The 25,655-nt window shown below is 39.8% G+C and overlaps 1 protein-coding gene and 1 pseudogene across 5 annotated transcripts in view; both read left to right on the top strand.

Annotated features, from left to right (window-relative positions):
• Positions 1–25,655, top strand: part of Hmcn1 (hemicentin 1) — a 441,079-nt gene that overhangs the window by 36,613 nt on the left and 378,811 nt on the right. The window lies entirely within an intron of this gene.
• On the top strand, positions 1,142–13,561 carry LOC141413847 (small ribosomal subunit protein eS17-like; annotated as a pseudogene).

Here is a 25,655-nt window from a genome sequence, read left to right as displayed (position 1 = left end):
AAGGACTACCCCTTGAGAGTAAGATAGAACCATGAGTACATTTTGCCTCCCTCTACCCTTATAGGACTGTAAGAGGAATCACACTAGTGCTGAGTAGAAGGTAGCATAAAAGACAAACAAAATGAAATAAACAGATCTTGGAGAAGTTATAGTCAAACACTGGTTTTCTCAATGATGAGTTGCTTAAATACACCTCCCCTAGGCTGTTCAAATAAGGTAAGGATGGATTTAGTTTAAGGTGGTTCTGAACTGGTGGTCTCCCCATGTGTGTCTGGTAGAAGCATAAGGCTAATCCTAAGACTCTAAGAATTCTTACAAATATTTCCATGCATAAAATGGGCAAATCATAGCTGGATGTGGTTGTGCACAGCTATAATCCCAGCTACTGGGAAGGCGTAGGTAGGAAAATCATGGTCTGAGGCCAGCCCTGGGCAGAAAATGTGAAAAATAGCGAAAAGGAAAAGGGCCGGAGGATGTGGTTCAAGTGGTAGAGTTTAAGCCAAGCACTCAAGGAATTCAAGAATCAGTGGCAATAGCCAGCATAAACAGTACCACCAAACAGATACACAGAAATTTAAGGGTTTTATAATTTTCAGACTGATTAGAATAAGTCCTCTCTTTAAAGAAGTAAGCTTGAAAATATTTTTAGGGAATGAGAAAGAATTTAGAGAAGTAGTAAGAAAGGGATTAAATCAAGGGACTGATAAAATATCAATTATGTTATAGGTGGTAGTTTCTTTTGATAGGAGATTTTATGGGGTATATTTTTGTGCAGTTAATTAAATTAAATTATTTTTGGACTGGGTTTGAACTCAGGGCCTCACACTTGCTAGGCAGGCACTCTACCACTTGAGCCAGTTCATCAACCCTATGCTGTTGATTTTAAATTTCAGATTTAAATTTATTTGAACCTGAGCGTGGTGGCACATCCTTGGATTCCCAGCTATTCAGGAGCTGAGGCAGGTGGATCACTATTTCAAGGACAGCCTGAGCTGTATAGGGAAACTGTCTCAAAATAAAAATAACAAAAAAAGGCTTGAGTTATAGCTCAGCGGCAGAGCACTTGCCTATCATGCATAAGGCCCTGGGTTCAATCCCCAGTACTACCAAAAAAAAAAAAAAAAAAAAAGTAAATAAATGGAATGCTTACATCAATTTAAATTAATACTTAGTTATCAATTAAGATTAATTGCTCTTAATTTAGAATCTAAATCTTTATTTAGAATTTCAATCAATTTAAATTCTAAATTAATGTCAATTCCAAGTCATCAACATATAAAGATAATTTAAAGTGCTTTAGGCTCTTTTAGCGGGACCCCTGACATGGGCCGCATTTGCACCAAAACCGTGAAGAAGACGCCCGGGTCGTGATCGAGAAGTACTACAGGCGCCTGGGCAATGACTTCCACACCAGAGCGTGTGCGCGAAGACATCGCCGTCATCCCTAGCAAGAAGCCCCCAACAAGATCGCCGGCTATGTCACGCATGTCATGAAGCCGATCCAGAGAGACCCCGTGAGAGGTATCTCCATCAAGCTGCAGCAGGAGGAGAGAGAGAGACGATAACTCCATTCTGGAGGTCTCAGCCCTGGATCAGGAGATCATTGAAGTTGACCCTGACACTAAGGAACTGCTGAAGCTTTTGGACTTCGCAGTCTCTCCAATCTGCAAGTCACTCAGCCAACAGTTGGGATGAATTTCAAAACACCACGTGGAGCTGTTTAAATCTTTCTGCTGAGATGTAATATTTTCAATAAACCCAGGGACACCAAAAAAAAAAAAAAGTGCTTTAGCCTTACATTAAGTCCGTATTTTAGTTTCCCCACATCCAACTGAAATGTATAGATAAAAAATTGGTCACAGTTATCTGAGTATATCATGACCACTTGTGGATTTTGAGACTATTTTAGTGGAATGGTGTCACTTTTCCATTTTATTTTTCAACTTTAATTAAGGTGCTTGAGGGGTAGAAGTAACTGGAAGAAAGACCAGAGATGACTTTGTAAGTGCCAAGTGGAAAGTTGGTGTGCTTCATTAGCATGTAATTGATTCAACAGTAACACAACGTGTTCCGCAGAGAATAATTTCAATTTTCAGGACTGGTGAAATTGTCTTCACTGAGGCATAGTATGTGGAAAGGGTAGAACCACTGTGCTCTAACTAGGGTTAGATTTATCTGCAAATGTTGGGTATGTAATAATCCAGTTCATTCCAAGAGATGCTAATTACTCTGTAAGAATGTGGTAATGAGGTGAAACCCACTGTGTGCCAGCAGGCATAATAGATCATATTTCATATCACTCATTTAAATCAGGGCATTCATTTTCATTACAAGATAAAGTCAGTGATAGAAACGGAGGCAAACTATGGGGAAAGGAGTGGAGCAAGTATAGGCAACAAGCCACACAATAGTTGGCTCTTGAAATGCTGATCTCATTGACTTGTAGCCAGACTTGTTGAAAGATGGCGATCAGAAGAACAACAAAAATCCCCTCTATGGTGCAATATTAATCTTAATAGCCCTTAGCAAGGAAAAAACATACAGTTCAAGTTAAATGCCATGAACGATAATTCCTTGGAATACAATGTGAAACCAGAGGGAGCAATATAGTTTCTACTTTTTTGCATTATTATTCCTCAATATTCATTTACTGTGGAAATGTAAAGGAAGAAGAAGTTGACCTCGTTAAGAAAAATTACAGTTGGCATAGCCCAGAGTTAGGGATGACTCTCATAGGTAGGTAGGTTGGCCTCAAACATTTAATTAGCATTTTTCATGTTTTGATTCACATTCTGGCTTCTATTCTATCTACTTCAGCTATAGATTAGAAGACAGTCTGGAAAAAGTAAGAAGTTTTAGGGGAGATTGCTGATATGTTTGAAAGGAAAACACACGTATAAATGGGTGGAAGAAAGTTGCTTAACCCAGGATCATGAATGCTGAGAAGAGAAAAAGCTTGAAGATGGGTAGGTAAGCCCTGCGGTATCAGATCTTGAAATTCGGTGATCAAGAGAATGATGGAATCAAAAGAGTTGCATTCTTCTGCTGTATCTGCCACTTTAATGAGTGACTAAGTAAGTCAAACTCTTAAGCAGTTTGTTCTACAAGTAAATGCCAAACTTGGGAAGTCTAAGTCTTTAGGAAATTAAGACTATCACATACTCTCAAAGTGACAGTGAAATTAGCTGATAAATTTCAATGGGAAAAAATATAGGCTGTAATCATCAGAAAGAGAAATTTAAGTATTTTCTCTGCTACTCACTTTCTGACCTTGAACAAGTTCAAACTAATCTTCACACAGGAAAAAAGAAAATATGCAATTTGCACAATATCTGGTACATGGCACTTTGATGCCCTTAAAAGGAATAGAAAAAGATTTATTTCTATGTATTTATTTCTTGATACATTAATATAATTTTAAATATTTGATTCTTGAGGGAAATTCACATATCCCTCCTTTGATAATGTGTCAGTCTGGGTTCTGTAGAGAGAGGAACAGATCCAATAGAATGTATATATAATTATAAGAGGGGGTTTATTAGATTGACTTACTTGATCAGAGGTTGGATAGTCCCACTATGGCATCTGCAGAGTGCGGAGTGGGAGAAGCCAGTGGCTGCTCAGACCAAGAAGCTGAAAGTCTCAGAACCAGAGAGACTGGTGATACAGTCCTAGTGTCAGATGGAAGGCATAGAAGCCCCTTGAGAGTCGCTGGTGCAAGTCCACTTCAGAGGCTGAAGAATCTGGACTCTGATGTATCTGTGGGTGATGGCAGCAGCAAAAAAAAAAAAAAGCACCTGCTCACCGAGAATCCAGGGTAGGTGTGCAAGCTTCCCTCTTCTGCTTTTTCTTCTACCTGAGACCCCAACCTTTTATGGACAGGGCCGCCCACATTTAGGGTGGGTCTTACTCAGTCTGCTGACCCACATACCAACAGTCTCTGGAAACACCCTGGCGTCTCAAAGGGGATGCATATATATGGTTGTGGCCATTTTTGCAATCTTCAATAGTAGGGAAGTGAGTTCTAGCAGATTTTCTAGTAAGGAGAACTTGAAAGAGGAGCTGTAACACAGGCATTTTCTCTGCAGTGGTGATGAGAAAGGCACTACAGGGTAATAGGAATCTTGACTGGAACTATGTTTGGGAAGAATGCTGAAGAAAGGAATAAGCAGGAATTTAGTGTTTTGCAGAGAGGATATAAAAGTTATTTAAAAAATTATTTTCCACAAAACTAAGTTATTGATTTAAATTTTAAATTCGCTAAAATATTGAGGAACATTTGGCTAATTGCAAAATAGAGAAAGCCAGGTAGACTGTATTAATGTTTTAAAAAAGAAGGGACTATGTGAAAATACACAAAATATAAATATCACATAAAATACAAATATGATAGGTAGCTGTGATTTTTTTTTTATCTTGAAGGAACACGATGTAATTGTTTTAGAAAGGGGTGGCTCTGTTTTAGAGTACCTAAATAGAAGTTCTGAGAAGTCTGATCTTTCTGCGCTTATAAACAGCACAGGGTAACAGAACAAAGAAGTAATATCTCTTCAGTCTTACAAACTCTTTCTGAGTTATAACATATGGGAATGCGCCTTATTCATTTTCAGAATTCATACTCCATGTTCCCATCACCAATAGTCACTGGCTTCCACTATGGAGCAATCATTTGGTGAAAACTATTATTCTACTCCAGCAGATTGAGCAGGAAACAAAAATCAAAGACACATTTAAGAACAGAACCTTCTAAAGGGATGCTTGTTAATTAAAGACAGCACAACGTGCCACACCCAGGTCAGCTCAGTCCCTCTGACCAGCTTACTCTTTTTTATTGGTGCCTGTGGCAGGTTTTTGTCATTTTAGGTGAGAGCTGGGTCCTGGGCTCTTCCTGGCAAATGAGGCTAAGAAGAAACCTAAAGAACAGAGAGAGCAGGACCATCAGGGCCATTATATAATGCTTACACAAATCTCATTTTGGATATAAGTTTTAGAAGTGTGCTGTTGGAGTACTAATTATGCCTTTAATATTTAAGGGACTGGTTTTATGTGTGATCAAAATGAGGAGGTCCCAGAATACTGACTCCCTTGTATCAGGGCCCAACAGGCTAAGAGTTAAGGCTCCCTACGAAGGACAGGAGGGGTCAGTAGGGCTTGGCAGATAACCATAGGTGCTTTCCCCCTGTTCAGACAAGGTAAGTGCTTAGGCTCTGGGGGAAGGTGAGGAGGGTTCCTTCAGGAAGTGAGAAGCAGCTAATTTTAGTGTTTTTTGAAATCAAACTTTATAAATTGCTACACACTAATCTGTTTGCTTTGGGACAACACAGATGAGGTTTACAGTTGTAACATTTGTAACTCTGAATTTGGGGGACTTCACAAGAAGTGAGGTCAAACGAGGTCAGTGTCTCCAGCATGCTGTGTAGCCCTGTCTTGGTAGCAGTGCATCCAGACATGGGTCTTTTCTGTAGATGGATGCTTTGGCTACCTGTGCTCAGTTGTACCTGGGAGTGGATGGTATTCACCTGTAACCCAGCCTCTGAGGCTCTCTTGCTTACTGGAAATTAGACTTGAAAAAAAGTAGCATGTGCCATGTGTTGACATATGCCTGTGATCCCAGATATGTAGGAGGCAGAGATGGAAGGGAGCGGGGTTTGAAACAAGCCTGGGAAAAAGTTACTGAGACTCTAAACAATCTGCACATGGTAGCACATGTCTGTGGTCCCAGCTACTTGGGAAGCACAGGTAGGACGATCCCATCCAAAGATGGCCCCATGCAAAAAAGGGAGACCTTATCTGAACAAAACTAAAGCAAAAAGAGCTGGGGGCATGATCAAGTGATAGAGTACTTGCCTAACAAGCATGAGGCTCTGAGTTCAATCTCTAGTACCATCAAAAAAAGTAACCACAGTGTAGAAAGTCTGGAAAGTAATTAAAATATAAAATTTAGAGATTACTAGTATTTAGGTATAGCTATTATGAATTTTGGTATAGTTGATAAAGCCTTTCCAGCAATTATTTTTCTCCTAGTATAATTGTGTCCAGATAGGATAGGAGTATTAGAAGTAGCTATCAGTGCTTCCTATAGGTGCTCCGTAGTCTTTGGAACCAGTTGCACTGAATAAATGTAAACAGCTGTCATTAATCTTTTGTGCTGGGTTGTAGGTCGCTTCTGTTCTTCATGTTTGTAAAGAAGGCTGTAGGAACATATATGAGTACAGACTTCCTTCTGGGCTGTGTATTATTTGCCTAGCAAAGATTTCTAACATGGGATCTCTGTGTCAAAACCAATATACTTTGCCACCCAACTCATTAGCTACTTACAAGTTGAACATTGCTTCACCAACTTAGGTTTTGCTGTTTTGTCACACACTATGGTATCTTTTGTACTAAGGAATCTGATAACAGACTAAAAGCAATTAAGCCTCTGTTGGTGACTCTCCTCAGACAGCCTCCATTTTCTGTGACTTCTTTGCTTTGTACTTGGTTTGTCAACTGATTTTTGTACTCTTCCTTTTGTCTTCTAGACATGTGACCTTTGCTTTATTTCTCAAACATGGTTGGTTCTCTTGTTTGATATTTCTTGGAATCTGGGGACACTCTTACCTTACCCCTTGTTCTCAGGGACCCCATCCATACCCTGTTCATCATGGGTTGGGAAGTGTGGTGAGAAGGATTTGAATAATCTCTAGGAATACACATGTGTCATGGCCCTGAATCTTGCAGAGAATTGGAAATATTTAGGTGACGCTGGAGGTAGAAGAAATGAGTGTCACTGGGTGCATCATAGTTGATATTGTAGGAATTGCTGATGTTTGGTACAGACTTCCTAGTTCTTAGTGTGGGCCACTGAGTATTTAGACACTTACAAGTTAATCAGTATTGGCAACCCAGAAGAATAAATACAGTTCTGGAAAATGATTTTGGTTTTGGCATTGTAGTGGTCACTGTTGATTGCCTACCTGATACTCATTTCTTACTTTCTTGATTAAGAGAAGATAACTTATTTGTGTTGCTAGAATAGAATACCACAGGCCGACAAATTTATGAATAGAAATTTATTTTCTCAGAGTGCTGGAAGCTTGGAAGTCCAAGGTCAAGGTGCTGGCACCTGGTAAGGCCTTCTTGCTGTGTCCTTGCATGGCAGAGGCAGAAGGACCAGCAGAGACAAACGTGTCCTCACATGGAAGAAGAGCAAAAGAGAGCAAACCCAAGCCTGTCAGCCCCTTCTGGAGTGCCAGCAATCTGGTTATGAGGGTGGAGGCTTCATGACCTAAATACTTCTCAAAGGTCCCCACCTCCCAACACTGTTGCATTGGGAGTTAAATTTCCAACGACTGAATTTCAAGGGGCATATTTAGTCCAGAGCAACTATTCTAATTGATATTCAAAGGGTAGATAGAACACAGTCAAAGCCAATGGTTCTCAACCAGGAGTCACTTTCATCCATCAGGGGACGTTTGGCAAGGGCTGGAGAGAGTTTTGATTGCACAAGGTTAGAGGCCAGGGTTGCCTCTAAACACCTGCAATTCATAGGACAGCTTGCAAGAGTGAATTAGCTGATCAGTGGCTCAATGTTTTAAAACCCTTATCTGAGCTAACTATGTCAATCTCATTTTGTTTATGAATAATTTGGTTTAGGAATAAGCATGGATTCAATTCAGTGGGTCTTCTGTAAAGTATTTCTCTTAAGGGAAATGATAATTCTTTTTATTGATGATGTTGTGTTTGAATATGGCATGTAGAACTATTGTACCCATCTTGCTCCCAGCTCAAGGATGAAGTCAATGGGCAGAGTAGGGCCGAAGCAAGAAAAATGCAGAGCAAAGGGTCTAGAGGTTTGTTGTACGTCAGAGCAGTGCCTATAGCTTGCTCTGCTTGGTACATTGAGCTGCACATTCACTTATGGCCTAAAGCAGAATGAATCAAGTTTTCTTATTACTTGTATCCAAAAGCATTCTGACTTATTTTGGCATGCTGAATTGCTTATGGGTTATCCAAAATGGTAGTATTAAATAAAGTGTTTAACATACACTATTGGAGCTTAGCAAACTGTTAAGATGAGTTGGACATGTAAGAGGTTGGGTAGAGATGATAGGTACAGCCCTGGAACTGATGATCTAACTCAAATACAGCTTGGAGAGCAAGAAGGAAATGTAATAAAAGCAGAGTATTAGATAAAGCTCTTAAATTGTGAGGCTGAGAAGAGGAAGATGTAGTGAAAGACTTGTGGAAGGGAGTTAGGGAAGCTTTGCGTGGAACCTAGCAAGCAATATGGTGTGATAGAGACAACTTCCTGTCTACGGAAAATTGTGCTTTTTATTTCATACTGTGGAATGATCACGGAGATGCAGGTGCCCAGCCAGAAACCACTCTTCCCAGAGTTCTCTAATCTCAAGAAAGTCTAATGGAAAGAATTTGTTTGTCACTTAAAATTTTGGAGAGTTTGGGCATATATTCTAAGCAAAAGGAAAAACAAAGCTGTGTAGTAGAACATTAATAAAAGAAATGGAAGATGAAATTGATGGATGGCTTTATAAGAAATGTGAAGGTTGCATTCACTAAAGGAGAGTGTAGCTTTTGAAAGGAGAAGCAATTCTGTAATACCAGTTTGTCCATTGTAGGAGAGAAGAATGGACACAATAGAAATGAAGTAGACAGTTGAAGGAATTCATAGCCTGTCTTCTCTTCCCTGCTTACAGTCATCTGCTGAAAATGAAGAGTGCAGAAGCAGGAAGTCTAGTGCTTAGAGTGAGTGTTAAAGTTTTGAATAATTACTTGGAAAGTGGAGCAGAGATAAACAAATGGATTGCAGAGTAGCTGGACCTGAATCTCATAAATTTGTGATGGATCCAATCAGCATATTTATGTGATTTCCTCTGGCAGTGCTCAGTGACCCTTAAAGGAAATCCTAGCTTGTGGTTTGGAAGGAGGCAAGGAGAAGGTAAACTGGCAAAGTAATAATAGAAAATGCTGGCAGGAATGTTGTTGAAATTTTGCATTACATCGTCAGCAGAACTACATTAAGATAAATTTAGATCTAAGAGCATTGAAGAAACCATTCGGAAGTATGAAAGGTAAGAATGGACCATTAGCCACCAATTAACGTTCTTTTGGGGATGAGACTTAAAGGTTGGGAGGGGGACCTTGAGCATTCAGTGAAAATGAAAGCAATATAGGATAAATTATGTCCTTAATCTATTACCTAGATTATAATCTATAGTATCTTAATCTATTGATAAAGAAATGGAATTACCAAAACTCGCCCACTGTCTGGTTTGGCTCTTAAGTAGCCCCAAAGGCCTGTATGCCAAAGGTTTGGTTGGGAGATGGTGGAATGTTTAGGAGGTGGGGCCTAGTAGAAGGAAATTAGGTCATTGGGGGTGTGCCCTTGAAGAGGATATTGAGACTGTGTTCCTCCCTGCCCTTGTTTGCTTCCCAGCAACCATAAGGTGACAGCCCTCCTCTGCCATGTGCTCCTGCCATGATGTACTGTGTCACTAAAGGCCCAAAGGAAAAAGGGTCAGGTAAGAGGTGCTTAAACTGCTTTTGCTGAAAAGCACTGACTCCTTACTTGGGCCCAGAAATTAACTAAAAGCAGGAGAAGCTAGGCATCCCTGCCTCTATTTTGTCTGTCTTTGCTCTAAGCCTTTTTTTTTGCAGTCACTTGGCAATCGCCTTGGATTCCAGAAAGGACAGGAGTGATAACATTGTTGTGACAAGGGACTGAAACTTACCATAAAGAACAGTGGAGACCTGCAGGACAGACCACACTCCAAATGAGGACAATTACCTGTAATGATTGAGGCTGCAGCCTGCAGCAGGAGCAATCTTCTGAGAACCAGCTTGCTCCCCTCAAGTGATGGCAGAGATAACATCTTCTCTGGAACCCCTCTGGGAACCGTTGGACTGAGAAAATGGTCAACCAGAGCACACTTGTGACTGAGACTGTTTAACTCTGTGTATGTTTGTCCCCTGCCCCCAGTTCTTTTGCCTAGTTGATCTGTAACTCATGTCTGTACCCTGAAAATGGCTAAAGATGGACTGAGTGCCTACTCTGCCTCTTCCCATGGTATGTTCTGAGCCACGTAAAAAATTTCCTTTCTCAGTCTTCACCATACTTCTTTATTTGGCATTTAGGGGGGAGTGGCCGGACCTGGCATATGGAATCTCTGGCATATGGAAAACTCTGGTTTCAAAACCTCTGAAACTGTTAGCCAAAAAACCAGTTCTTTCCTCTCTGTAAGTTGTTACCTCAGGTATTTGGTACAGTGATGGAAAGCTGACTAGCACATCCACTTTGTAGATAAAATATGTAAATTTCAGAGATGGTAGGGACAGATGCTCAAGGTGAGGTAGCTTTTTAGTGACTAGACTGACTTTATAACCTGAATATCTTTGTTGAGCAAGTAAAGGAGCAAGTGAGCCTCCTTGATTAAGCAAATGTTATAAATGCCTTAGTTCATCTGTGGAGTTGTTTTGAAAACATTTCTCTATTCTACCATAATATGGGAGCTCCAAAGGTTGGTCACATCTCTGTAGCCAGCCCCTGTGGCCTGTGGGTGGGGGGTGGGGTGGGGGGGGGGACATGCTGTGTAGGAAATCTGGCAGAAAGCCAGTTGAGGTAGTTGTTTAGGAGTAACAACAGGGTGATAAAAAGTCACTGGAGGGAAACAAAAGGGCATTTGATGTAACTAATTGATTGTGAATGCAGCCTGAAGCACAGGGCTGGGGGAGACCTTCACAGTCCACTGGCTAAAGTATGTGCCTTTTAATCAAGAGGCTGGTGTTCCTGGGAGTCCCGCCTCTCCTTTGAAAGGGGCTTATTCACTGGGAGACTTCTTGGGAACGTGTGTTTGTTAGGCAGGCGTGGTGAGAGCTTTACCATTGTTGCAAGACGTCAGCATGTTTTTCAACTTCTGCTGCACTCCAGGGTGATTGGCAGTGCCCCTGAGAGATGTATAGAGAATTCCTGTTTTTTCCTTTAGTTATTATTCTATAGGTTGACATGTGCCACTCCAAAGTGTGAGGTTGTTTTCATTTGTGACCCAAATCCTGGCTCAGAGCAAATGGTTTACTAGGTGATAAGCCATTGGTGTTTACCCTCTATACTTAGTATTAAGGCTAGTTCATTATTTTCATGTTTAAATTCAGTGTGAGCTCATTCTGGTTTTCTTCTCAGAGATTTCTGTAAATCTTTAAATCCTCATGTACAATTAATAATTGGAGAGCACAGATGTCTTTCTGTGTTTTACTTAGTTTGTTTTTACAGACCGTACGCCTTCTTCACCCCTCAGATGGAATGTCATTGAATTTTATCACACATGGGCAAGTAAGGAACATGCCATCAAATGGTGATTAATGTTCAGTATTAACAATAATTGTGTAGAATTTTTTCTGTGTGCGTAAGTTTCAGTACTCAGGAGCTGCTAAAATTACCAGTGCCTTTTCCCATCCTTCATTTCTGTCTTTCCCATTGGCTTGTGGCTAGCAGTAAAATAGGTAAAGGAATAGGTGGGAGCAAAGAGAAGCACATAGAAGGTTTCTTGCTGCCTCCTGTCCATTGGAGCCACTGCAGCACCCTTGGTCTCCTGATGCCTCTGCTAGACATTTACTGGTTACATTTAGTAACTCATTCTCTGTAGCCTTACAGTCATGTTATGAACGGATGTGTAATTTCAGATGTTTGACGTAAGGTTGAAGTGGGATGGTTAGTATCCCAGGATGCACAGTTGTGGTGCCTCATGCTATTTCTTTGCATCTTATTCATGTTAGCTGAAGGCCACTCCGTCACCCTCCCATACGCTCTTTTTTTTCTCCCATGATACTGGTGATTGAACCCTGGATCTGTGCAGGCTGAGCAAGAGTTCTAGCACTTGAACCCCGATGCTCCACCCACCCCATTTTTTTGGTGATGGGTTTTTCTAATTTTGCTAGGGTTGGCCTACAGCGTGTGATTTCTTGCCCCTGGGATTCCAGGCATGTGCCACCATGTTTCTAATATGCTTTTGATAAGTTCTTGCCTCCACCTGTGTCATTCCCTTCGCTGTTCTTCCAGGACTAGCTATATTGGGTATTGTAGGGAAAGTGATTATTATTTAGATTAATCTAATCTCAGACACACTCAATATCTAGAGATAGTGATACTGTTACTATGTAACTCCTCAAAGACAACTAGGTATGTAACTAGTAACTGGATTCACATGCACAGTTACAATAACTTGGCCGAATGCCACTTTTGTTTATATCGTATGAAAGCTGCTACACAGAGTGGCCTGTGGCTGCTGGCTGACACTGGATAATAAGCCGTGTAAATTCTCCTCCCTAAGATGCCTGTCTCTACCCCGGACTGCCCGAATCACGAACCCAATCTGCTCAGAGTGAGCGTTTGACCTACAGATAGTCACTAGGCTTTTATTTGTTATGACATCATGGATGGGCAGAGTGGAAGTGAAAGGAGGTTGTGGCTAGTTGTTTTAGTTGGTGAACCAATCTGCTTGCCCCCATCCTACCCCATAGGCTGGCGTTTGCTCCACCTGTTTGGGGAACATTCTTATTTCCACGGGTTTCAGATCTTCTTTTGGAGTCAAGGTGAACTGTTACTACTTTTTTTTTTGTTACTACTTTTAAAGATAATTGACCTAGGGGTTTGCTTGCTCTGATTTATCCCTGCTGCTCTTCCTCCTTTAGTCAGTGAGGAGAAAACTGTGGGTCCACAGAGGTGTGGGAATTTCCACAGGACTGGATGAATATCTCTCTTTAAAGGTTGTGCATTCCCTCTGACAGTCCTGTCTTATTTCCCTTACTTTTCCATCTCTCAAATCCCTCCTCTTTATTGCTGGAGATTTCATGGGTTGGTTTTGATAGTTCTGATTTTTCATCCCAGCCTTCTTTCTAGGCAGGAAAAGATGAGTTGGACAGACTCAGTGGAAATTTCTGAAACTGTGACACACTGTGGTAGAAGGGAGGCCTTACACATCTGTGCAGGTTTCTACATGTTTTATTTAAGCAGGCCACTCATTCCTTCAGCTTGCTTTCATTCATATGTTTTGAGCTTTTAAAAATTAATCTTGGTATAATTTATGTATTAGTGAAATATGCATATTTTAACATATGATTTGATGTGTCTGCTAAGTGTATATGCCATAATCAACATAGAGAACATTTCTGTTTTTCCAGTCTGTTCCCTGAGGCACTCTCTTTGCTAATCCTCCTACAGGGTAGGCAGCCATTGTGATAATATTTACTGTCATAGTATATAACTGGAACTATGAAGTATATACTCGTTTGTGTTTGACTTCTTTCATCCATCAGTGTTTTGCATATATCAACTCCCTTTTCATTGCTAAGTAATGTTCAGTTGTGTGAGTATACCACAATTCTTTTATCCACTTACCTATTGATGGGCATTTGGTTGCTTCTGGGTTTTGACTAATATAAACATTTTTGTACAATTCCTCTTTTAGACTTACATCATTTCTCTTGACTAAATATCTAGGCATACAATTGCTTGGCAATAGGTAGCATTATTGCTCAGCCTGTTTTTATTATTATTATTATTATTATTATTATTATTATTATTATTGTACCAGGGTACATGGTGACATTTACAAAAGTTCTTATAATATATCATAGTTGAATTCATCCCCTCCCCATTATTTTCCTTTATTCCTCCATCCCCCGTTCCTGAAATAGTTTCAACAGGTCTCATTTTTCCATTTTCATGCATGAGTACACAATATTTCTACCATACTCACCTTTCCACACCCTTTCCTTACATCCCCCGCCCCCCTACTGGTGCCAGCTCCTAGACAGGATCTGTTTTATCTTCCTGTTTTCTGTTTTTGAAAAAAACATTTTTTTGTTTATATAAGACAGCAAGGAGTTTTCCTTGTAACATTTCCATGTATATATATATTATAACCCAAATTGGTTCATCCCCTCTATTTTCTTCTTAGTCCCCTTCTTATGGTGATTTCAGCAGATTTAAAAATTCTATATTCATTCTGGTATAGGAAGTACATCAACCATATTCACCTTCTTAACTTCCTTCTTTTACCCTTCCTCTCTTATGTGACCTCTCTTTAGTGTGACCTGTTTTTCGTAATATTGCTTTTATTTTTTGTGAAAGGAAACATGGGCCTTTGTCTTTCTTAACCTGACTAGCTTCATTTAAAATGATGTTCTCCAGTTCTATCCATTTACTGCAAATGACAAAATTTCATTCTTCTTGAATTAATTTAGAATGTAACACATATGTACAGGAAAGCAATGTGAGTCAACTCCCTGTATAGTTATCCTTATCTCAACTAGCAAAAACCCTTGTTCCTTCCTATTATTGCTTATACTCTCTCTTCACCAAAATTAGAGATAAGGGCAAAATAGTTTCTGCTGGTAGCGAGGGGGTGGGGGGTGGGAAAGGGAGGGAGTGGGGAGAAAAAGGAGCGGGCGGTGGGAAGGGGGAAGAAATGACCCAAACATTGTATGCACATATGAATAAAAGAAATAAAAAAAATTTCATTCTTTTTTATGGCTGAATACAATTCCATTGTGTATAAATACCACATTTACTTAATCCATTCGTCAGTAGTGGGGCATCTTGGCTCTTTCCATAGCTTACCTATTGTGAATAATTCAGCCTGCATTTTAAAAAAAAGTAGTTTGAAGATATTAGCAGAGAATTTGGAAATTTTATCCCCTCATCTTCCTGATTGCTCTGGAATGTGTAGGATGTGGTTTGAGGTGACTGCTACTTTGTAGAATCTTTACTGTCCTCTGGTGATCATTTCATAAAAAGAAAGTGACATTGAAATTGTGCCTCTTCTTTTACTTGTTTCCTATATTTTTCTTGGTCAGTTTTAATCTATTTTTTATTCATTCATTAGGTTTGTGGGAAGAAAGATTGTGTGATCTGGCTTCAAACTGTTCATTTCCCCTGGAAGTCCAACTTACAACAGCTAAAATATCGAACATTACTGGACAAATTCACAGTGTTTCTCCCTTCCTGTGTGATATATTTTATTCCAAAGAAAACATATGTATAAAAAAATTCAGCTTTATTTTCCCAACTTTCCTCAGAACTATATAATACTTCTGTTTTGAAAGCCAAATAGGGAAAATTGTTTTCTGTAACATGACACGTAGAATGTGATTCCTTTTGTAGCAGGTAGGAGGCTTTGTCCTTAAAAACCAAATGTGCCATTGACATGAACAGATCCTAGGACAATTCTGATGAATGTTCATTTTCTTAAGCAGGGTGTTTTAAAAACACATGGCTTATTCTCCCCACTCACGGGATTTTGTGTCATTGGAACTTATTCTACTTTAAAACCCCATGACCTTCTGGATAGAGATGTGCTCCATACGCTAGGTGACCTGGTGCCTCACCCTGTCTCCACTTAGCAGACACAGTTGAGAAGTCACTGCTTTTTTGGAGTGAAATCTTAGTTAGCAAAAGGCTGCTAGTGAATCTCATGGAATCCCACGCAGATGAACAAAAGAATGTCTGTAAGACATTTTGAGATACTTTAGTAAAGGAATGCATTTTGATTTTATAACATCATGATGATGTTGTTATTTACCAGGCTCCAAGGAGGCCTCTTTTAGTTTCCAATTTGGAGGTCCAGAAATAATTTTTCCTAACATGAGGTTTTCCATGGAAATGCAGAAAACAGTGTTTGGAACTTAACGTTTGCGCAATATGTATTCTTCCATGTTCTCTCTCTCTGTGTGCCTGGTACTTTGTTTTTAGCCCCCCCCCCCCCCCCACTCCCACACCCACCCATTAATGTGGATTACCCTTTTCCTCTGCCATTTACTTCTTTGTAGGGATCTCACTATTTGGCCAATAAGAAACAATGCTAGTTTTGTGTTAGGGTGAAAAATGCATGTAGGCAAAGGGAGGCTGGGCTTTGTATTAAAAATGGCGTCTTGGCTCTCTTTGCCTCATCTGGGGTTCTCTTGCATCTTGGCTTTCTTTGACTTCCTTGGAAATCTGTTCTATGGTGCAGCCGGTTCCAGCAGTTGCAAAGTATCATCGTGCAAACCTTTGCTAGCTGCAAATACGCTCTTAAAAATGTACTTAACCGCAGATCTCAATCTGCAAATTATTAATGTTAAAACTATTTGAAGAAGGACACATTTCCAGACACAAAGCCAACATGAAGCCTTTACATAAATCAAATATGGCAGAACCAAATTAAAACTATTCAGTTTTTCCCAGTCTCTAGGTTTGGGCCATAGTAATGGCCTAATTTCCCATTTATGGTTAGCATCATTATGTCCTACACTACCTGTCACCCCAGTACTGCATTTGCCAACATTGCATAGGGACCCTTTCTAACCTCCAGGCTTGTTAAACACCAAATGTGAAACAAAGGGACGTGCTTTGACTCGCCTCTAGTAACTTGAGACATCTTAGTTTTTCAATAATTTCTCCTTATCTTCCTCTATTTTAATGCAATTTAGCAAGTTAAAATACGTTCCCTTAAGTTTGAGGCTGTAAGGTGAATATGTTTGGTGTGTGTGTGTAGAGCAGAGCAGGTGATAGGAAAGTGGGGCCTGGGGAGCATTATGCTATGTGTGAGTTTTCTTTTTTTTCTTTTTGTCGGAATGAAGTTTAAACTCAGGGATTCACACTTGCAAAGCGGGAGCTCTATTGCTTAAGCCATACCTCCAGTCCATTTTCCTCTGGTTATTTTAGAGATGGGGTCTTATGAACTACTTGCCTAGGCTCGCCTCAGGCTGTGATCCTCCTGATCTCAGTCTCTCAAGCAGCTAGGATTACAGACATGAATGTGTGAGTTTTCTTGATGAAAAATTGACCTATTGGCCTATAGAGATAGGAACTACCTTCTGGGGTACCTCTTCTATCAGGAACGAGAAGAATGAGGCTAATGCTAGGCTTGATGGTGACAAAGAGGCCCTTCATAAGCTGCTTGAAACTCCACAGTGGCTTGGTCTTTTCCTGTGGCTGGGGGAATGAGGATCAGCAGGCACATGCTGCACTGAGTTGAGTCTGGAGACACTGGCAGAAGCACACCCAGTGTCCACAACACCAATTGATGGAAGCACAGGAAGACACAGGACCACTGTCCTGTTGTCTGAGAGTTCACTGCAAAGTGCCTTGAGAAAGGAGTCACTAGTGTGGGAACAAGGAATACAAAAAACCCATAAAAATCCTAAGTACTTTCATTGTCATTTTCCAGCTTTCCTTGGCAAGTCTGTCTTTTCTGACACTAAAATCCTCAATTAGCAAAATGCTGGGATATATTTTACTTATGTGTCTCAGAGTAGAAGGAGCAAAGGCTGGCGAAGACACAGAACGAAACTAACACTCCATGCACTTCCATGTGAGTTTTCTCTTTTAGTCCTACGAGGTAGTGCTCATCGTTTATTTTTCCTGTATGTTTTATATTTGTATTTGTATATGTTATGTATTTATTTATATATTTTGCCCTATTACAGATAATAGGGCAAAAACTCAGAGAGGTCACGTCTCTTAACACTGAGCTGCAGAACAGTGGTAGCCAGAATTCAAGTCTAAGTGTTTGCGCCCAGCATGTGTGCTTGAAGAAATGTATACCAAATCCTTCTCTCCCACCTGCTCACCTCAAATACTGATACTCAAAGTAGCACATCTGTCTAAACTAAAAATCAGTTTCGATTTCTTTCTCCTACAGTCCACAGCCTAGTGAATTAAATTAATTTTAGGCTATCAGTGGGTGAATTTGAAATGTATGATATTATTTTCTGTTTTGAGTTTTGTTTTTAAAAGACTTCAGAGATTTTTGTAAGGTTTTGGCACTTCTCTCATATCTACATCATAGAAAAAAGAAGACATAAATTCACCATGCTTTTCCTTAAGTGACATTATAAAATATTCAATTTACCACACCTGTACACACATAAGTAAGGTGCAGTGTCCAACCTTCTCCTCCTGTTGCCCGTTCTTCAAAGACACAGATGGTAAAAATTCACATTCTATTAGAATACATTCCAGTATTTTAAAAAATTTGTGTGGGACATGTAAACCATAAGGAATCTGAAATAGGAAGACAGATAAATGCATAGATCAGCTTTTACATAATAGACATTTTAACCCATGCCTAAGGTTTGGTTGGAGTTTTGCCATATTGTTTAAATTAGCACAAGAGCCCAGAGGAGGCTTTACAGGAAGTCATTGTAATTTTCATCCCTTAGACACTGGTATTTTCATGAGCTGAAGTTAAGCGTCTCAGGAGGACAGAATATCACTAACACATTTCCTGAGCTCATGTGGGCCATACATTGGTATGTCCAAGTCTGTCCTTAGAAGAACAGGGCTTTTGTTTCATTTTGTGAGGACATAATCTTGCGCCCAAATGTAGTTCTTCTTTATACTTGTGGCTTGTTCAAAATTATATTCAGAAAAAAGTTCAGTTATTTTATTCAGTAAACAATGTTTCAGATGTAGTGTGAACATCATAGGGATATGAGTATTTTTATCTGCCTCTTAATACCTATGTAATAAAGCAACAAATTACAAAATTTACTCACCCAAGGTTTTCTGAGAAATATGAAATAAAGTGTCAAAGGCATTTTGAGTTAAAAAAATAAAAACACTTTAATTACATTTGTTTCCATTAAAATTCCCAATTATGCTATTTTTACAAAATTAAAAGTCATGCATAGCATTTGTCATAACTTCTCCACCACTGATACTTATAAAACAATAAAAACAGTCACAAACTATGGTACCTTATTGAATATTAATGTGACTTGACATTTATTTTGTGTTCCTAGCTTTGACAGTGGGTGAATGGATTTGCCTGTTAAGGACCAAAGGTACCAGTGGGAGAGGGGAGGATGTGGGGAAAGGGTGTAGGAGGGTGAATATGTTGCACATATTGTGTATACATAGATGTAAATGGAAAATGAGACCTGTTGAAACTATTCCAGGAATGGGGGTAGGAGGAATAAAGGACAATGATGGAGGGGGTAAATTTAAGAATGATGTATTAAATATATTGTAAGAACTTTTGTAAATGCTACAATGTACTCTTAGCATAACTATTACAAAAAAGAAAAAAAGAATAAACAAAAGAAAGGACTAAACGTGGAAGGGAGTGGGTGTGAGAAAACAGAGTTGTTTGGTTCATGTTATTTGAACTGGTTTGTGGGCCACTCCTAGGAATTACCCAGATACTGGTAAATTGCTCCACAGAGGGTTAACATGACATGGTGTTCATATCTCAATAAACAGTCTCAATACAATATAATAAAGAATGCTTGATTGTGTTGGGAAGGATGTCTTACACACTGATCACTATGTGATTTTGTACAATGTAGATACCATTGTAAATTTTAGCTAAATTATGCCACAGATTGTGGTAACAGTGTGAAGAGTGATGTAGGACATGGCTATTCCCTCTACCACATGTCTGAGTAGAGTTCATTTCTGGGATCGGGATTCATGTGTTAGCACTAGATGTGCCTGGTGACATCGGTCAGTAATTCTAGTGCCTCTGCACTGGCTGTTGTTAGAGGCAGTTTTATTTTTTTCCCTGTTAGCTTATGTGGGCTCAGGCAGAGGGCCTCTGTGTCAGGGTCACAAATACTCTCTCAGTTTACTGCTTAATGGATCAGTCATTATATCTATGCGTTTTGTTTTGTTATTTACGTCTCTGATCTCAACCTGCTAAGCACTGGAGAACCTGCCTGAGTGATTCTGTGAGTCTTGGTCAGGTCCCTTCTTCCTAGAAAAATACCCTTCCTTTGAGACACTCCTTCCACCAGTGGTTGGCGCTGGCAAACAGCTTATCCTGTTATTAGTGGACCCCCCCCCCCGCCCCAAAGAAATAATCTCCTGGCCAAAACCAAAAAGCAAGAACAAAAACTTGCTGCTACCATCCAACCACCCCTTCAAAATAATGTCATGCATTCCTCCATTGCCAAATGTACTGAAAGTACATGTTACGTCTATTGAAATTTCCACTTCCTGATCACCCTTTCCTGTACTACTTGTAGTAAAGCCTCTTCTCCACCAGCCACCAACCATGTGCTTGTTACCAAAGCAAACAGTGATTTGATGTCTCTGTTGCTTCCCTTTCCTGTAGCTTGTGATAATATGAACTGCTTTCTAAAGTAGGTTTTTTTTTTTGTTGTTGTTTTGTGGTACTGGAGCTTGAACTTGGGTTTGTACTTGCAGACAGACCCTCTACTGTTTGAGCCATACCCCAGCCCTTTTGGCTCTGGTTATTTTGAAGATAGGGTCTTGCTTTTTTTCCAGGCTGACCTGAACTGTGATCTTCCTATTTTACACTTCCTATCAGTGCAGGGAAGGCCACTGTGTGCCACCACACCCAGCTTTTTTTCTGTTAATTGGGGTCTCATGAACTTTTGCCTTGGCTGGCATTGATTCAGGATTCTCCAGATCTCACCTCTTTTGTAGATGGAGTGACAAGTGTGTGCCACTGTGTCCAGCTATTGGTTGAGATAGGGGTCTCATGAGCTTCTTTTTGCCTGGGTTAGCCTTGAGCCACAATCCACCCAGTTCCAGCCTTCTGAGTAGTTAGGTTTACAGGTGTGCACCGCTGGTACCTGGCTTCTAAAATAGTTTTTTATGTTTGGTCTTCATACTTCCACTTTGTCTTAACTAATGGAAGGAGTAAGGCTTTGCAGTCAGTCTTGGTGTCAAACTCAGTTGTGACCATCACTATCTACAAATGAGCACTTTGTCAAAGTGCTGTGTGTCTGTCTCATAAACACTGAGGGAAGAGTGGAGAGGTGTGTGCTGTTGTGCAGTCCACAGTACTGTCTTTCAGGGGGGGCCCCGTTGTCTGTGGTGGGGCTGTGCTTCTCATGGAGGCTCTTCCTGCTAGCACTGCAGGATGTTTGGCACCCTTGGCCTCCAGGCATGAACTGCTGCTTGCATCTTCCATTGTACCAAGCAAAAATGCATCCCACATGATCCCAACTCTTCTCTATAGGGGTGGCACTGCCCTGGGTCAAGAGGCAACTTTTTCCTGAGAGTCCTGAGTAGGCCATATAAGCCATTTTCCATTTTTTATTATTATTGTTAAGACTAGTGTGATTTATAAGACCCAACATTATTTCATTAACTTATCACAAATGTGCATCTCCTGGATTCACATGTTTCGACACATTCTCCTTCATTCCTGGGCTCTATCTTTATTGACATGGAGCTGTCATGCTTAAGAAGCTCTTCCTCTTACAGTGGATTCAGCTCAGACCTAAATTCCTTGACCCCTAGGGAAAGCCTCCTCCTGTGAGCTCCCTTACCACTTGTGTAAGGATTGAAAGGTACAGCCCATTTTCAAGAGCAAGTACTCTTTTTGTTCATGACTGGTATAGTGTCTGGCACATAGTAAGTCTTCAATAAGTATTTGCTGTTATATAAATTAAAAAAGGAATGAAGGTATGGTAAGATTCAGAAACATCTTTTAGGTAGAAAGGAGGCAGAAGCTTATGTTAACTGACCACAGTATTGTAGAATGACCTAGGTTACATTAAAAAGCTGAGGTGTGGGGAACATTTTGCTGATCTCTTCTGATAGTGAGAGTGGGTTAACAGGGAATAAATGGGCTATTATTTAGCATACACCTTATCCAAGATTAGGAAGAATTCTTTGGTAGTAAACCAAGTTTCTGTTCAACTCATTTTCAAAAACCCCAGAGGAAGCTTGAAAAAAATATAAAATTGAAATTAGAAGCATGAAGGATGTGATTATTCAAGAATATCAGAATTGGGAAAGGAGAAGGAGTTGGGTTCCTAACAAAAGTAAATTAAAAAATAAGTCACAAGTTGTACCTCTTTAATAAAGAGATTTCAATGGATGTTCTGAATTAATAAACATTTATTTTAAAACTTAGCTGTCTTAATTGCCATCTTATATCCTCAGCACTCACCTCCACTTATGGCTATGAGCCTCTGTCCAGTTTTCATCTGTTTACTCTGCTCTGGTTCTTCTTAGTGGTGGACACACTTTTCCTTTTAGTCCATAGGTGATTATTGGGCACTATTCAGAAGACAAAGGCACATTTGCTGGTACTTCTCTGACCCTAAATCTTCACTTTATTGGTGCTATTTAAGATTTTATGTGGTTCAAGAGACAGGATACTGATTTGTTTCCTAGTAGTGTTCTAATTTTGTCAATAAAATCTTTGTTCTCTGGCTAATAAACCAAATCACTGGCCAAAGGTCTTTTATAGTTTCCTTATTCTGTAATCAAGAAAGCCGGAAAAGAGATTTTTGCTTTGGAGTACTGCAGTTAGCTTTCTATAACCCCTTGTTTGGAAAGAGAAATTTAGTTAATACTTAAAACCGGAAGATTTCTTTCTTTTTTTTTTTTTTTTTTGCTTGCTGATTGTTTTCAGTAATTTTTGAACTATTAGCTGCCTAAGAGTGTATTTCTGGCTTTGTATTCTAAAAAATGAAACAAAACAAAAAACAGAATCAAACGAAAACTGGTGTACTCAGAAGGATTGAGTTAGCCATAGTAGGTTTATATATTTAAATATGTTCAAATTGAGTGATTTTATTTTATTTTTTTTGGTAGTATTGGGGCTTGAACTCAGAGCCTTGTACTTGCCGGGCAGGTGCTCTACCACTTGAGCTACACATCCAGCCTGAATGATAATGATTTTTAACACATCATCAATGTGCAGGACAATTCCAAATAGTTAGGGAAACTCATGTGAATTCTGAGTTGACAACAGTCAATTTTGCTGTCCTTTGCTGTAAGATATGCACCCCAGGTGCAGGCCACCTGAAACTCACTGTACTAGAGGGAAGGTGGGTTAATTGAATAGACATTTATCAAATGCTTGCTGTCTTCCAAGCAGTGAGGGCATGGAGATGAATGAGGCAGTAGATGCTGTTCACAAGAAACTCACCATATGGGGTTGAAAAGAGACACAGGAAGTGACTTGTAATAAACGATCAGCAGAATGTACATGTCCTCTCTGGACAGCTTTGAAGGTGGGACGGTGTAAGAAGAGTTGGCTCCCTTAGGGAGGGGCCATCACCATGCTAACAGGGAAATTAGTTGCACTTGCTTGGACCATATAGCATTCAGCCATTCTACATCTGCAGAGCACAGCCTTGTGGTAAGTGAGACACTTAAGGTCAAATTTTAGTGGACTGACATCGTTCCTTCAGAACTATAAGAAAAACTGTTCAGTCATCCTACTAAGTTTTATTGGTGATTTAGTGTAGTAGAAAATATATTTTCCAGAATGTCCAGAGCAAAAGCTGTTTGAGTTAATGCTATGCTTGCTATTTAAGTGTCTTAGATTCAAAGCACACAGTGTCACAGAAGAAACTGGACCCATCCAGTCCCAGAATCTTCTTTGCACATTTTTTTTTTTAGAAATACAAGTAAATTTAAAAATTCATTGTATGGATTGAAGAATGACATTTATAGGGTACTGTTTTTCATGTTTAATCTCTGAAGGTGGTTTTTACCAGCTAAGATACAGAAAGGACAGAAAAGGCGTCACTGGGAATTTTCTGTGTGGCTGTATGTCACTTCCCGATGCTGTTACTGTACCTCTTATTTGTGCCTGTGGACTCACAGTTGGGACTGCTGAGCTATCACTGACCTGGTTACCGGCAAGTCCACTATCACGTCCTCAAACTATATCACAGTTATTTAAAATGGACAATCATTAGTATATTACTTAACAAGTATAAATATATGTGTATGTATATGTATATATATTTATTTTTATTTTATGTGTGTGTGTTTGTGTGTGTGTGTGTGTGTGTGTGGACACTTTCAGGTTAGCACAGTTCTAGCATAGCTCTGATAGATTTCACAGTTCTTACCCTAGTGGTCCTCTACCGGTTTCCTATCATTGCTTCAGTAAATCTCCACACATATTGTGGGTTCAAACAGTATAATTTATGATCTTACAGTTCTGAAGGTCAAAGTGCAAATGTGAAGGTGTCAGCGTGGCAGCTGTTCCAGGCTCATGAGGGCTCATTTTCTTCCTTCCAGAGGCTACTTGCATTCCTTGGGTCATGGCCTCTTCCTTGTAGCACTCCAACTTCTAGTCTTGTGTCCCATCTCATTTTCTGACCATGAATTTCTTGCCTTCCTTTTGTGAAGTCCCTTGTGGTTAAGGTACCCATGGACCAATCTTGGATAAACCTCTCAACCCCCAGTCCTTATCTTAATCACAGCTGTGAGTGAGGCCACATATTCACAGGTTCTGGGATTAGGATGTGGATATATTGGGGCCATTATTCCATCAATCACGTGCGTTAAAAATGTCTAAATCATTCTTTCTTTTTGTACTGGGATTTGAACTCATGGCCTCTCATTTACTAGGCATGTGCTCTATCACTTGAGCTACTTTGCTAACCATTTTATTGTGTTGGGTATTTTCAAGATAGGGTCTTGTAAACTATTAGCCTGGGCTGGCTTTGAACTGTGATCCTCCTGATGTCTGCCTCTCAAGTAACTAGGATTATAGGTGTGAGCTACTGGTGCCTTGCTCACTCAGATTTTTACTATTGATTAATGGCAAAAGAGATTGATGTCAAGTATTTAAATTAATCATTATTTATTTGGTGGTACTGAGTTTAGAACTCAGAGCCATGTACTTGGTAGGCATATACTCTCCCACTTAGCCACACTTTTAGCCCTTTTTTGTTTTACTTATTTTTTGAATAGGGTTTCGAGCTCTTTGCCCAGTACTGACCTTCAATCACAATCCTCTTGCCTATGCCTACCATGTAGCTGGGATACAGATGTGTGCCACCATACCTGCCTTGTTTCTAGTGATAGGGCCTCACTAACTTTTTGCCCAGGTTGGCCATGAACCATGATCCTACTGATCTCTGTCTCCTGAGTAGCTGAGATTACAGGTGTGCACCGCCATTCTCAGTCCATAAATTACTAATTTTTAAAACAGGAGAAGGGAGGTGGGCTAAAAGTGTGGCTCAAGTGGTAGAGGTAGAGAGAGTACCTAGCAAGCATGAAGCCCAGCACTGCCTAAAAAAAAAAAAAAAAGAAAGAAAAAATAGATGGGGAGGCATTTTAAGACTTATCCAGGATCGGGGGAACATTTTTGAAACAATATGTACCTCCAGAAAGTTTAGGTGTATCTCTGTGGGAGTAAGGTTTGTACCCTCTTCTCTCCTCCGCTGACAGTAGTGCATTACTGTATTACTGCATGCAGTGGGAGATCACGAATTGCAGTGTCTTGGGCCAATGAAATATATGAAGACCTAAAAAAATGGCTCAGAGCTGATGATTTGAATCTTTGTTAAGAGATGTCAGAAGCCTTAGTCATGAGCTATATATAGATGAAGTTATAGCCATGTATTCCTAATACCAGGAATTTCTGACTCTACTGCTGTTAATAAACCACTGCTAATGTTGTTGCTTGATTTTTGTAAAATTTTTTTTGGCAGAACTGGGATTTGAACTCAGGACCTCGCACTTGCTAGGCGGGCACTCTACCACTTGAGCCACTCTGCCATCCCAATTTTTGTAAAACTTCTTGATAAGTATAAGCTCTGGGAAACATTAATGATTTGCTTCAAATATCCAGGGTTTTAGCCTTGTTAGGTCCTCTTTCCATTTTTGTCTTCTAAAAGGAAGAAAATCTTTTTAAAAAATTGTTGAGATTTTTCTAATGAGTCCAAATGCA

Source organism: Castor canadensis, chromosome 11 (genome assembly GCF_047511655.1).
Source record: "Castor canadensis chromosome 11, mCasCan1.hap1v2, whole genome shotgun sequence".
Classification (NCBI taxonomy): Eukaryota; Metazoa; Chordata; class Mammalia; order Rodentia; family Castoridae; genus Castor; species Castor canadensis.
Note: the sequence above shows the minus strand (reverse complement) of the source record. Positions and strands in the feature narration are given on the sequence as shown.